The sequence below is a fragment of the Thamnophis elegans genome, chromosome 7 (genome assembly GCF_009769535.1).
Source record: "Thamnophis elegans isolate rThaEle1 chromosome 7, rThaEle1.pri, whole genome shotgun sequence".
NCBI classification, from domain to species: Eukaryota; Metazoa; Chordata; class Lepidosauria; order Squamata; family Colubridae; genus Thamnophis; species Thamnophis elegans.
This window is the reverse complement of record NC_045547.1, coordinates 37,047,405-37,063,575: the sequence shown is the minus strand read 5'-3', so window position 1 is coordinate 37,063,575 and position 16,171 is coordinate 37,047,405. Positions and strand designations below refer to the sequence as shown.

General features: G+C 33.9%; 1 long non-coding RNA gene across 1 annotated transcript in view; it reads left to right on the top strand.

Moving 5' to 3' along the window:
• The first annotated feature begins 11,176 nt into the window (after positions 1-11,176).
• LOC116511058 overlaps positions 11,177-16,171 on the top strand; it is a 59,451-nt gene continuing 54,456 nt past the window's right edge. Inside the window, exon 1 of the long non-coding RNA XR_004255713.1 lies at positions 11,177-11,265. This is a non-coding gene — a long non-coding RNA (uncharacterized LOC116511058). The remainder of the gene's footprint in view (positions 11,266-16,171) is intronic.

Sequence of the window (16,171 nt, the reverse complement as noted above, 5' to 3'; positions counted from 1 at the left end):
CCTCCTCCTGGACACGCTGAGGCATCATAGGGCTGTTGTGTACCTAAAGGAATTTATTGATATGCAGAAAGTCATTGCACTGAATTGAAGACATATATAGTTTTTACATCTTCATGCTTGTCATGCTGGTGATAGCTCTGGAAGACAAGCAAAGTTAACAAAACAGACACCAATGGAATTCTAGGAACTCTACTGGAATTATTATTGTAAGATATAATAGGAAGCCTGTCCAGGTTTTTCTCTCTTCTACCATATACTAAAAAAATAAAGATGGCCGACTACTTTGTATTTCTGCCTCACACTTCCATCTGTTTGTCGACTATATAATCTCTCGTCCGTCCCCCCCACCTTAATGGTATATTCTTTCGTTTCTCCTTAACAATGCTTCCCCAATGTCAACTATAAATATATTTTATAAGAAAATAAGGAGAAGATATAGAACCCAGATGAGGCACTGTTAAATGGAAAAAAGAGGGGGGGAGAGAAGGGGAAAACAGAAAAGAAAATATTAAATGTATAAGTAGTCAGTCAAAAGTGAGATATAAAGGGGAGGAAAATATAGCTAGGATAGATTAGCAAAGGTAAGGGAATAAGAAATTATATCAAATTATATTTGGGTCTGCAGAAATACCATCCCAAGGAAATATAAACTGAGGCCAGAAAGAGACACCTACAATAAATAAAAAAGAAAGAGAGAAAGGAGGAGAACATGAAAGGAAGATGAGGGAAAGAAGAAAGAGGCAAGGAGAGGAGGATGGAAGGGAGAGGAAGAGAAGGAGAGAGGGTAGGAAGGGGAAGTGGAAAAAGAGGAGTGGGAGAAAGGCAAGGGAAGAAGGAAGGGGAAGGAGAGGAAGAAGGAAGAAAGTAGAGAAGGGAGGGAGAAAAGAAAAGGAAAATGAGGTGGTGTTACAACAGGAAGAAGGGATGGTAAATAAAGCAACCCAAATTTTATATTATAACCTATTAAATGAAATAATAAATATATAGAAGAATGATAAATGTATAGAAGAATAACAACTATGTGAATGTATACTTAAAATGCTAAGTAAGAGAATAAAAAATGAAAAAAATTCTGGAAACAAATATCTTTTCTACTAGCCAGGCAAGTAGAGGTAAAGTTCTCTGTGGTGTAAGCCATACTCATATAGGGCTTTAAAAGTGACAACCAGCATCTTGAATTGTACCTAGAAATGCACAGGCAACCATAGAGTGCAGCTCATGGACTAGTGTTACAGGTGCAATTTAGCTGACACCATTTATTATCTGTGCAGTTGCATTTTGTACCAAGTGCTATAGTGCTATCGTGGCTATCTTCCTATTGAGGGGTGGAATTCTTTTTATGCAATTTTCTATGTGCCTTTCCCCTTTATTTGAATATAAATAGAGCTGCTTTTTATTTCATTTATATGTAGAGCCAGGAATGGATCTATTGTACAGTTTCCAGACTAGGCATGCTTTGGCAATGATAATCTGGCATACATTTCAACATTTCTTGTTTTTCCCCCCCACAAATAAATATGTATGCTACGCAAAGGCCAAACATACAGATGGCAGTAGAAACAGTAAACTATAGTTACTCATTGAATGCCAATCATGATTGAACATGCCTGACAAATAAAGCACTGTGTTTTTTTAACAACTTTTGTATTTTGATAAGACTGAATAACAACAAAAATGGAGCCAGGGGAGAAAGAGAAATCATTGTTATTATTTTTGTCTGGCATAATATGTGCTATTGGGAAACTTCCCATTTTGCAAAGATGAAATACATTGGCTTATACATGACTTTTGAAAGATTTTGTAATAGAAGATTATGAAGGAGCCAGAATACGACGATCATAAAAAGTGCCCATGTTGTCTATAATCTATGCATCATGTCTTGGTATTATGACTCAAGCATCTTTATTTTACGTGTTTATGGGAAATATGTTGCTTGCAGAGATTAAATCTCAAGGAAGGACGACTAAGGAGAGATTGAAAACAAAATCAGTACATGTTCCAAGTGGATGGTGAGATAGGAAAAAATGTGCTGTACATTAGGGTTTCCCCCTGTGGAAAATAACTTACTTGCAGAATTAGGTTTTCGACCATGCTTGACTATGTCAGCACCGAACTTTCCTACTTTTGAAGGAGAATAATGATGGAGACCAATAAAGAACAAATAGATATATCCAAATAGAGGACTTCATGAAGGCAACAAAAGGAGATGTTTGTGGAAGAAAGAAAATAGTAGAAATAGTTGCACAAGAACAAAGAAGGCAGGAAGAGAACTCAAGGAGGAGGAAGGCACTTCTTCCAATGTTTAAGCCAATTGGAATACTGGATACTTGAATACATGCTAACAAGAGAAGGCAAACTAAATGAATGGCTATGCAACTGGAGCTAATTTAAAGCTCTGGATCTAAAACCCAAACGTTTTCTGAGATAGTTCAGTCATACCAAGAGAAAGGGCTCACCTTCACAATTACCACCAAAACTAAAGGTCTACATTAGGAGAAAAATAAGATTGTTGATCAGTGGTGGGATTCAACATTTTTTACTGGGCTTGGTGGGTATAGTAAAATCTCTATTTCCACCCTACTCCAGGGGAGGGATACTGCAAAATCCCCATTTCCTCACAATCAGCTGGGATGCGGGCAGGTCTGTCAGAGGTGGTATTTACCGGTTCTCCAAACTATTCAAAATTTCCACTACCGATTATCCAGAACTGGTCAGAACCTGCTGAATACCAATTCTGGTGTTGATGGTAGCGACTACATAAGTTTTTCCCTAACTTGATATTTCAATTCTTCCAATAATCTGTAATTTAGCCTTTCTACCTTGCTGCTGGTTGTCCTCTTCACTTTATATCCACCTTTCTCAGCATTTGGGTCTTCTCCAGAGAGCTAATTCTCTGCATAATATGTCTATAGTAGGATTATTTGAAGCTCATCATTTGTCTTTAATAAGAATTTTGGGTTGATTTGCTTGATAATCCATTTGTTACTTTGCTTGGGCATCCATAGTATGCTCAGAAATCTTCTCAAAATCAAAGTTCAAAAGCCTCAATATTCTTCCTATCCTACTTCCAATTTTTGCTTCCATAGTGTCACAGTAGAATACCATTGTTGCAAAATGCTGATATTTAGACAAAATAATACCTGTTGGTTATATAGTCTTTATATTAGAGACTAGATCGGGGTAATCAACCTTTTTATACCTATCACCCACTTTTGTATCCCTGTTAGTAGTAAAATTTTCTAACTGCCCACCAGTTCCACATTAATGGTGATTTATAAAGCAGGGAAGTAACTTTATAAATTTATAAAGCAGTTACAGCAAACCCCTACCACCGACCATGAAAGCTGAAATGCCCACTAGTGGACGGTAGGGTCCAGGTTGACTATCACTAGACTAGATGGTTATAGGGCTACCAAATCTATCCTTCAATAAATGTAGATGGCCGTTGCCATCATCATCATCATCATTATTATTATTATTAATAATAATAATAATAACTTATCATCATTTTGAATAAACTGATATTTGCAACAGAGATCTGCTAGGTTTACTTACGCATCTTGAACCAAAAATATGGAGTAAATTATGACTCCTGTATTATGTTCTGGTCTATACATCAATAAATTCTCCATGCTGTGGGACAAGAGAATTATGGCTTAAAAACCAGGGAGCCATGAATATATAGACAGTAGTATCTTCTATTGTTCAACAGTTTTACTTTTGGTGCAAATAGTTACTTCACAATAAATCTGAAGATAAAGGGAGAGAATCTTTTTGGAGCTTTTTGATTGAAAATTCGAACTGTGTATTCAAGGTTTCCATATGAAACATTCTTTAGTCACTACTTCAAAGTGGCTCTGATGGAAACTTTAAACAGCTATTACGTCTCATCGCTTTTATTTTCTGCAAAATTATGTTTAACCCTTTTTTACTGTGATGGTTGAATCATCTTAAGAAATTTCTAAAAGATATTCCAGAAGAAAAATGAAAAATATACTATTTATTCTTATTAGCAGTTGAAGCATTTATTGTATATCTAAACTTAATATTTAATTTGATTTCTGGCCAACTGATATCAACCTGCATATTTCCTTCTTTTGAAAACATAAGAATTCAATTGCTCACTTAGCCATCTGAAAACAATTAAGATGAATAATATATTAGCTAATTTTTACAGTAAATAAGCAATTTTATTTTTAAATGTTGTGGTAAATCAATGGTCAGCTATAGGAGCGTTATTTGCAATCAATTGATCATATTTTAAATTATTTCTAATAAGATAATCTAAAACAAAATGTCCTTAAGGACGTTACAAAATATGCCTGGAATTTATATATTACTATATCACATTACTCAGGAAGTCTAATATATTTACAATACATTCAGAATATTCATTATACTAACTTAAAGCTCTTTTAAAGCTTTATATATTATATTTTGGGGTGGAAATATGAAGGAAGATCTCTGTAACAGATATTAGTTATTCAAAGTTTTTAAAAGAGCTCTTGTTTATATTTTACTTTTATAAAGGTTTGCATTCCAAGACCCAATGGTCATATCCCCAAATTGTTCTATTATTCATTTCTTAAATAGAGTTTTTTTTAAAAAAAACTTATCAAAGCAAACAAAAACCAAACTAAAATAAACATTGTAAATGTGGCTAAGATTAAAAGAATTTGTGTGTATAAGAAAAGGACTTTAAACTTCAATATGATACGCATTGGTGATAGCTGTTTGGCCACAAAGGCCTAGCTTTTGGTAGAAGATACACTTGAGTGCATGTTTTTATTTGACATGATCTGATTTTGCATTACCATTCTGTTTAAAATGAGAAAATGTTATGGATGCTTTTTGCAAAGGTATTGTTCTGTTTTTGATGGTAGTTCCAGGGCTATCCCATTAGTAGTTGTGAGCATAAGCATTTTAATGCACAAAGTGTAGCAGTACTTTAGCCAATCTGTGATAAAAGAGAAAAAAAGAGATCACTATGGAAACAGCAGGGAGATTCTAAAAGGCTTTTTTATAAAGTCAGTGTCTGATGTTTGTGACTGTGGAAGCAAAATATTCATAAATCTGTATGATGCTATCATTTTTGATTTGTTATCATAGCAAATACCAAGTGTTAGCAGTCTGGCCATAGTTTTATTAAGCGCTTTCTTTTTCAAAGAGAATTACTGGTCCTCCAGAGAGAGAAGGCAGAATAAGCAAAAAAGCATGTAGGAGATGGCAGTGTTGTCTTACTTATTTAAACTACACAGCATATATACACAGCATAATGTATGTATGTGTATGTTTGTGTGTGTTAATCACTGAAACTTTAGGGTTTATACATTTGGAACACCAGTATGATTTCCAGAAAAGTACTAACTCAAGAGAGATTGAATACAACTGAGAAAACATTTTCTCTATTACATGTCTGCCTTTGATCTCATATTGAAAATCTGTAACCTTCTGACTTCAATCCAAAAGATAAATGCGGAAGGGATAAAACCTTCATGGCACAAAGAAAGTGTTAGGGATCAACAAATAAAGGTAACTGCTGCAGCAACATCTCTCCTGGACTTGCTTGGATGTCAGTCAGCTAGATTCCCTGGATGAGTTTCAGAAGATTGCTGTGGTTTGAGGTAATGCAGCATCCCTGGCCTGGGAAAGGCTAAGCAGTGCTGGCATTTAGTTTTTGTTTTTTTCAGTCCCTGATGAAGCACTTAGTAAAGCCAGGAGGCAGTAGTATATCTGATCAGTTTCCTGTTCTCTGCAACTACAAACTCAGGCTGAAAGAAAACCATGGTAAGCTGGTTACTATTATTGCCATTTAAATATACTTTTTGTCTTTTCAATCCAACTCTGAACTTTTAAAATTATAAATATGCATTATTAAATATTGTGCAATGGAAAAATCAGGTTTTATGATTATTAGAAATATAGGAAATTGGGAGGACATATGTAAAGGTGGACTTACAGGTTGTTGAAGTAGATTTTATGTCCACGTGGAGGGATTGTGTCAAATATAGGCATGTGATAAGCAACTTACTATTATTTTAAATAAAGTGTTATTATGCACCTTAACTTTAGATGTATCATTGTAGAAGTATAACTAAAAGTGAAGATTACTGGGTTTTGATCTACATTTTTTGAAGATCACAACATGAAATTGGATAATAAAGTTAGAAGAAAGGGTGGCTTGCTAAAATCATCTAGTTACTAAAGTTGGTTATGATTTTTAACTGGACCAGTATTACTATGAAATGGGGATGTTTTTCAAGCCTAGTGATATGAAATTGGCAATGCATCCTTTTGAAAATATAGAAGCAAATCTCTGAGCCATAAATACAAATCTAAAATGAATTGGTTTGTTATATTGGTTTTGCTCTTTCATGAACCCCATTGTAATCTATTAATTATGAAGAAAATTGACTTTTTGAATGAAAATTAAATGGCTTTTAAGAGCTTCCTAAAGGGGTGTAATATGCTGGGAAAAAGCCAATAAAATGTGTTTTAAATGGTAAAGATCTTGCTACATTTATAATTCATGTTGTGTTCAGACCATATCAAAAGATGATGACAGCACTAACTATAAAGGGCAGACTGATGGTAGAAGAGCAAGATCTTGGATGTCTGAATTTGTCTACAGTGAAGATATTCTACACATGGCCTTTCCAATCAGTAACCTCAACGGAACAAATTACAAGGTAAGTGTGAATGAACTAACAGACAACTTGATAACTTTGGGCAATCAAAGAGTATAAACCACACATTTTTGTGAAATAATATCTTTTTATTTGATTTTGTTTAAGTATGTTACATTTTATTTTGTTATTTTTCTGATATCTGAGGTTTTCAGCTTTTGCTTCTAGATAAGAAGAATAGAGAAAGAACAAAAACCGGGGAAACAAAACAATTGTCAGTATTAAAATTGCAGACAAAACAATATTATAAAAACATCTCTTTATCTACAGCATTATATACTTTATCTAAATATCTTTGACATGTACATTTGTGCCTAGAGCAAGGTGGGTGGCTGAAAAGTCTACCCACCCATGGTGGTGACTGAAAATTTTACCTACCCAAGGTGGGCGGCTGAAAACTCTACCTCCACCTGTGAGATTTCTAATGAGTTTTCAGATAGACAGAAATCTCACTGGAGCTAATAAACTACCAACTGGAAGGTTTTTTCAACATATCTTTATCATGTTAAAGGTCAATATTGCAGGAATATTTGATAAACAAAAGCTGTCAGTAATTTTTTTCCAAATTATTTTCAAATGACGCTAATAAATACAACTATTACTGTTGTAATTTGTACACTGCCTAACTCTATTTCTATGAAAACAATACTTAAAAAGTAATTTGTTGCAGTAATTTGAGGCTTATAAATTTAATAAATTATATAATGTCAGATTTTGGCCAAACTGGCTTTTGCTATCTTTTTCAGAATCTGTAATATTAGAGCAACCTCACTAGCATCTGCATGATTATAACACCCAGTGTTTGGGGGAATTTCAGATTAGCAATTGTCATATACTGTTACAATTAACTTTATAACTGAATTTTGATTTTTTTTCATATTTCTTTACGATGGATATTTTTGTCAGTAGTTTTGCCTCCCATCTAACTGATTTATATAGGCTGCAAACCAATGAACAGCAAACTTGCTTAGGTCCTAATGAAATATATACTGATTTCAGAACTGTACCAATAATGTAGAATTTAAGTTGGTATTTAAAATAATTTATATCTAAGAACTAACTGAATTATCATAGTTCTTGTCTAACAACCCTCCACTCAATGTTAATTTCTTTAAATATTATAGTAGGAAAACTACTATTTTAAATACATAGAAATGAAATGTGTGGTAATAAATATGCTCCAAGATTTATATAGCAACTATTAAATGAAGCTGATACAAACTGAGTATTTTCTTGGTATATTTTACATACAAACACACACACACATACAGATTTCTACATCTAAATGATTTCTTGCTAATACATTAAAACTATATAACTATAAACAAATATCATCATAGATAACACTAATGAGTTAGTTGAAGGGAATGCTACAACTGCAACCTTAAATATCATCTGCATATATCAACTGATTATACATGAAAGAAACCATGTTCCTTAGTTTTTGTGTAAACCAAATCATTCAAGCAAGCCAGAAAGCAAAATGAATCCTAAAGAATTGTAAGAACTCTTGCTATGGGAATTTATGCCTGTTTCTCCTTCTTCTAACTTAAATTGATAATATTTTTTCTGAAAAACATTCAAAGTTAAAGCATGTACTAAAAGTATAGTTACATCATAATTTTTGTTTAATGACATATGAGGACATGCTAATAAATTAAAACACATGGCTTTATTTGGAGAAATGTTAACAGATCTAAATAGGTTGAAACTGGTGAAAAACTTCTGAATAATATTCTTTATGATATTGTAATGATGCACTAGTTTACAGTGTCTAGGAATGTCTTGATTAGGCCATCATGAGGGACCAGAAGGGATTGTCAAAAAGATAAAGAATGAAAACTCATTTATCACAGGCACTTTAAGGATAGGATATTCCAACATGAGTGCAGCTAATTAAACACTCTCAGCTTTTAAAAAGTTTTTAGTCCCATTTTTTCAGAATATAGAATGATACACTAACTTTTGTGGCAAACTTTTTTATTCTATTTTTACCAAAAGGGAAAATTTTGCAGGAAGCAAATCTAGTTTCATTTTGACTTAAAGAGTGGTTTCATATGATTCTCAAATAATATATTAGGGTGGTGTAATTTCTCTGAAGATTTTAGAAGCAATTCCACCCACCCACAATTGGAAAAATTAAGCAGCTATATTGCTTGTGCTGTGGTTCTAATCTTGGTATGGTCCACTTATGTAAGCGACATTTAAGCTGCCAGGTAAGAATTTGGGGTATCATAGCCAAAGCACTAAGTCTTGTCCAATATTTAAAAAAATACAGTGAGATATAAGTATTCATCAATATGAAAATAATGCTTGTCTTCTTGACATGTTTTCAGTTCTCTTTAAAGTTCATATTGCTACAGTACTTGTGTTCAGAATGTGTTTAAATGACTAATCTGGGATTAGCTTCTGATTTATGGTATGGCAAATAGGCGAAGTGATTTTGTTTACATCACTGGATGCACTATATGAAATCTTTATGAGACGGTGAAATATGTTTAAGCTGTAGAACTACTTACATTAAGGAAAAGTGATAACTTGTCTAGGCAAGAAAGTTGAGAAATATTCTACTCTCTTCTAGTAGTCTGGATTGGAATTTTAGTATTTTAGGAATACTAAGAGATGTTACTGCACACTACTTGGAACGGGTAGACTTGAGACATTGTGATGCTATAAAGCTATATTTTCACTCATCATTCATCTCAGTGCTATTTTATTCTTTGCAAAACAGCATTTGCAGAGTGCTATTGGATAACACTACTAAAACAAGTTTGGGTTAATGTGTGACAAATGGATACATTTGAGAAAAACTGATTTGAGAAATTATGAAATATTTTTTTAACAGGCTGACCCTGCTAGTTTGAGCTGCTTGAAGAAGCAACAGGATATCTATGTAATTGATTTTTTCAGCTATAATGTTTGAGTATGTTTATTTTAGAATATCTTTTATACTTTTTAATTTTATCATAAAATATTACATAGCATGGACATTTATAGACTTCGGCATCATTTTCTTAAAATATCTATTGTTTCTGTAAAAATCTGCATTAAAATGGCTTGGCCCAGATTCATTGTTTTGAATTACATTGTTCATCCTTACTGTGGAACATTTTATCTTTTAAAGCTGAAGATATATTATAGAACATCTCATGTAATAGCAGTTCTCTTAGGAAAGAGCACATATGACTTCCTTTTAATAACAACAATCCATTGTGATCTTTTCCATGTAAGAAAAAAGCACTGCTAAAGTCATACTCTCAAAGTCATACTCAAATTCCATTGCCTTTTTAAAGGATATGTTAAAACAAAAGTGAATATATGCACCAGAACACCAATTTGATCTTAAAGTTTCTTTGCAGATTTTGAATGTGCAGTGCTAGGACTTTAAATCCTGTGAGTTTTAAAAAGTGTACATTTCCTTAGTTTCCTCTCATATTCTCTTTGCTATTGATTCTTTTACTTTTATTTGAAAGGAGAACTACTTGTAGCTTATGAAATCCAAAGTTGTGCGGCACCATTTCTAAATAAATCATAGTGGGTTCAATCTGTTGAGGAATAAATATTATTTTCTCCATGAAATATCCATTTAGAATTACAATGGATACAGCTCATACTGTAATGAATAGTGAAAGTTAGACAGTAATTTTGGTGAAAAATTCTTACTTGCATACATATATCATTCCAAATATAACAAGACTGAAATCAGCAATAGGAAATAAGTTTGCAGGCTTAAGGTCAGCCAATATACACCGGGCTACAAGTAGCATAAACTATTTAGACATTTTTTACGGAAGGTATAACTCAGTTCCTCTCTAAGTACCGCCTAGTTTCCTAAACATAGTATTTTTCATTCTGCAATTGTGTGTGGTATTTAAGAGTACACGTGCCTATGCGCACACTGACAAATACGATTTCTTGGTTTTCATGTGAAGGAGGAAAAAAAGCCTACCATATACCATATATTGCATTTAACCCATAGGGAGCTGCGGAGGATTATGGAGGGTTAAAATAAATAAACTCAGGCTCAGTGGTTGTTGAGATCTGCCAGAGATTGGGCGGCTGGCTGCAGCTTAGTCCGGGGAACAATAGGTACCTGTATTCTGCATGGACCGCTGGGCAGGGACCAAGCAATCTGGGGAAAGCTTTGCCTACTACGAGGAGGCTTCCTCCGGGAGAATGCATAATGAGAGCCCCGCTTTCCCGCGGAGGGGAAGCGATGAAGGCGAGAAGGAATCCCGGCTCTTGCATGAGGAGGGGGCCGACTGAGCTTTAATCATTTCTTGCCAGCCTTGACTTGGCCTGAAAGCGAGGTTCCCGATGTAGAACTCGGCGGGCTGCCTTTCTCTTTCACTACTTCAGTCAGACACTGTCGCTGCAGAAGAAGCACATGCCGCTCCTCGCCCCTTCCAGGCGGGCGCGCGCGCGCTCACGCCTCCGCCCCCCCCCCCGCTGGTCTGAGCAGGCAGCTTAAGTGTCACAGCTACAACCGAGCCCAGTGCAGCACCCGTCGCCATGGTGTGAAGAGGGGGCCCCGGGAGATGACAACAACGAAGGAGCTTCGTTCGGCTTTCAAGTTGGGGTAAGGGAGAGTCTTTATTTCCTCCACACTTTTCGAGTCCTTGAAGAGTAGGGTTTTATCCTAGGCTTACCTTATTTTCAGGGTGAAAGCTCTTTGCAAAGCCCGGATCGTAGGCATACATTGCCTGTGCAGAAACGGACTTGCCCCGCTTTTTCGGAGATGGAACTCTTCGAATTCGAGTGGCTGTTAACATTCGGACGCCAGAATGGGTTCTTTTCTTTTCTTTTTCCCTCCTTTTCTTTTTTTGCAGAAGGGAGAGTATGGTCCTTAGAATAGAGTGCTTACTTGTTCATTACAGTTGGGAGTGCAAAATGTCCCTTCGCCCTGGCGATCCGTCCCATTTATTTTACTTTTTTTTACACCCTTGCCTGTCTTGAGGTCAGACTTTTAAAAAATTAATGAACTTTCCCTGCCGAGTTCAAGTAACATAATATACACGAACGGCTGAAGCAGAAGACCTCATGATCTCAGGGATATTTTTTCGTGCAGGTGTAAAGTTCAAACTTTAATATGTTGTTTTCCGAGTACTTTATATTAATTGGAAGTATGTTTTTCCATTAGAAAAATGTCAAGTATCTAAATTATTAGCACAAAGCAATGTTAACAAAACACATTGCAGAGCATAACAGAAGTAGGCAGGGTTTTTTGTGAACTGCATAAATAAATAATACGGTGATCCTCCCTACATCATAGGTGTGTAGTAGTTTATTGTTAAGCGACTTCCTAAATATGTAATTCAGAGAAATTCATAACAATTGAGGAAAATGCAGTTTGAACCATAAATTTAAAGTTATATCTTAAAAAGATGACCAAGAGTGTTAGCAAAATAAATTGAATTATACAATGAAAAACAACAGCAGGGAAACAGCTTAAAAAGTCTAATATGTACTTTTTGTTATTTATATTGATGAAAAAAAAGCCACAAATTATTACTGGTATTTGTTAGTTAAAAAAACAGCTAGGACTAGCTACAGCAAATAATCCTTTTAAAAGACCTAACTGGTTCAGCAAAAGACTATCTCTGATATAGAATTAATTATTATCTTTTATTGGTTGTAAAATAGAGCAAAGCAGGCAATTTGAAAGCAGTGTGTATTATGATCTGTGAGAGAGCTGCATTATATTAAATCACCCATTTCTAAGTTTCATTTTATAATTATGTAATTATGCTTCTTCATGGAAAAATAACATTGAGATTTTGTTTGCTTTGAAACATTCATTTCAGCTGGAATGCATGTTATTTATTCAATGTGATACAAGGACAAGAAAATAGTTTTTCCCTTTTGGACCTATTGTGATGGGCATAGGATAATCTAATCTTTTTAATTTTGATTTTCACACTCCAGAAGATTAAAAAGAGATTTCAGCTCTTTCTAGTGATTGCTTAAGTCTTTCTAAATGTTTAAAAGACTATTCTTGGTTGCTATGGCCAGTCTGACCTCTCTCTTTGCCATTTTAGGGACTAAGGCAATCCTTTTTACATTAATTCCATGTACCATGATTTATCTTTAAAATTGTGACTAAATGTCTTTGTTTCCAAGTGATAAATGTGGCATGTATTAATCATTTATTAGAAGTAAACATTGCTGTCCTACTCAAAATACGTTTTGTTCTGAGTTAATGGTATGGAACAAGCCACTCTCAGCAAACAACTATCTATTATTTTAAAGAGCCACTGAAACTTGGCTCCAGAAGGAGGAAATTGGCATTCACTTTCTCTTTCATCGGTGTTTCATTTCTGATATCTGATGATGAGACAGCATGTAAACTGAAATGAATGCCTAGTATTCCATTCTCCAGCCAGATGTATATTGGGTCAATTTTGTATATGTATTCCATACTGTCTCCCACTGCTATTTTATTATCACTGACTGCACAAAGATATGTAAATAGAAGTATTCTTCTGATAGAGGCTCCCTAGTTTTATACTATTTCATTGAATAGCATCAGATTTTGTTGTTACAAAGTATGTTCATCTTTATTTAATGTCCTTTGCATATTAGAAAATCTTTCAGAAAGATTTAGGTTTTTTAGATGTTTTTCACCCCCAGTACTAACTGCTTATTGAAGAAATACAGCAGGGTTTCTTTCCCCCCTCTGTTGGATGAAAATTGCTGGTTTGACTTGTTGTTTGGGTTTTGTATGCCAGGCTAATGTAATAATGATCTCAGGCTAGCAGAGAAAATTATTTGGGAGTTTCAGATGCCTGAAAAACACATTAACGGTTAACTTTTTTTCCTTAAAGCAATTCCTAAAATTGCAACTGTAGATGCAGCGTGATACTGAATGCGTTACCAGTGACATTTTTGATTTAATTCGCACGTACACAAACTAATATTTTTAAAGAATGTATTTCTTTAACATGCAGGAAGAAGTGCATGATTAATCCCATTGATTTTAGGGGTCCACTCTATGTCTAGCAACAAGGCGTTAGCTAATGGCTTTCAAAAATGATTGCTGTCTCCCAATTAGGCATCAATTGGGAGACCCAAAATAGTCTTTTAATATTGTAATAAGCGGTGCCCCCGTTGAATAATGTTTTAAAATTTAAAGAAAGTTTTGCTTAAAGCATTTGTAACTGTGATGTGATCCTTAATTCTGTTGTATATTATGTAATATTGAAAATATAATTGAAGGTGCCTGAGATTTGAGATAATAAAGGTGATGCTTCTTCTTTAAGAAAGTCAGTAGATGAAGTCTTCAAAATGTTCAATATAGAAAGAGACAAATTTAGTTAAAATTTAGTTAATAAATGGCATGCATTAGTCTTCAGATTAACAGACTTTGGTTGGGTCTTTTGGAACATTATTCAGTTTTAGATGAATTGGAGTATGTAAGGGGATTGTTAAGGATTATATAGGTAGAATTATGATATATGAAGCTTGAAGTCAAGGAATTTAGCCTAATCAAAACAAAGAAAAAGTCCCTCCAGCAAAAGAAAGGCTCAAGAGAAGTGCAAAATTGCACTTTGTTCAAAGTCTGATTACAACTAAACTATAAACTTACTGAAGAAAACACACGGTTCTGTCATGTATTAATGACACTTATTTGGCAAAGGGTTATCTTCAAATATATTTACAGTGAAATAGATTTAAATTAAGAGTTTAATAGTATTTTTGGTTGAAAGATTGTCATAATGAAGCATTGCGGGATATCCAAGAAATTCCACATCACAATCATTTCTCAATATATAAAGTAGCACAAATTTGATTTGCTCTTGTGAAACCAATGCATGAGGTTAAACAACTTTATAAATGTATAAATGTGTGAACTTGCAAATGAAAATGAATGTACAAAATGTATGTACTAACGACAGTTATGCATAAAAGCACATGCACACATATCCTGCATTAAATTGCTTACAAAGCTGCATTGATAAATGTATGTATTTTAGAAGAAAAATGTGTAAGATGTTATATAGATTTCCACAACATTATCAAAAACTCAGAAAGGGATGATGAAGAAAGAGAAACAACTTGAAAAAAAGATAACTAAACAAATTCCAACTGGATCATTTACTTGCGTAAATCAGTGGCCAGATAATAGGCAATTATTTCCTGGTATCAGAAACCAAAAGGAAATACTTCATAATTAATTGAAGCACAGAATGCTGTTTTGAAATATTTATTGTCACTCTTCTTGATGATGTATGTACATTTTCATCTTTTGTATGTTTACTTAAAAATATTAAGTGATAGAATTACACTGTCTCTATTAACTGGTGCCAGATACAGCATTATTGATTAACTAACAGAAGGTACTGTTGAAGCATTTCAGCTGTCACCTTTATATTGGGCTTCATCAATTGCAATACAAATGTTTTTACAATTAAGTATTCTTATGTTTTGACTTCCTGTAATTTGTGAACTTAGTCTTACATTTTCCATTATCTTTTCATCTTTGTAGGCTTGTACTGCCTTCTGCTTCTGAAGTATAATATTGTTAGGCATATGTGTATTTGTGAAACATGTGGAGTGTCAATTGAGTAGGAGTGTGTTAAAGCTCCTTCATTAAATGAAACCCATATTAAACATTGTATCTTGTTAATTTGTTTAATACAACACTGCCAGCATTCCACGTCTGTGCTTTAGAAATGTTATAAATACTACATCTCAAATTTCTAGTCAGATTTATATGTAAACATCTTTGTAACTCAATGATGTTCAAAATGCTACCTCCCTCATTCTTTCTCTTATACACAGCCAAAGAAGATACAACAGAAATGCTGTATTTATTCGCTTTCTTAACAGAAGTGTTTTTGTTCACATTTCCAATCAGACATTCATTTTAAGCAGGGCCAGTCCTCTTTCCCATTGTTTTGATTTTTCTGTTTTTCCCCCCATTCTTCTTTTCTTCTCCAGCTATTACTTTCAGTTTGTTTTCATAGAGCATTATTAAATTTCAGGTTCTCCCAAGCATGTTAATAATAATCTCTTTTATCCTCAGTGAAGCCATTCTGGCTCCTTTTGTATTGGCACAAATTATATGATTTTATTGAGGCATTCAATTTATTTATTTATTTTTAACTTCCAGTTCTGTATTTCCCCTGCTTATATGTTCTGACTTTGTATTCTGATTGTGCAAAAACAATTTTTTGCAATTGGCTACCAAGTTAAAATATGGAGCATGGTAATGCCCATTAAATATTAAATTATTCTGACTTGAGAAGCCTGAGAAGTACGACATTTCTGCCTGTTCCTGTTCCTAGTTTTTACTATATTTTTGCCCATTTCTTCGGGAATGAGTAGCTCCATAAAAAAAAGATACAGGCTAGAACACCGGCAAGAAAAGACAGAATGCTTAAGTAAGTAAACAGTTTAAGTAAAAGTAAGATAATTACTTTTATATAAAAAAGATAAAGGAAAATCAGATAGTTTTTTTCATCATTTTATATAAAAGTAATTTA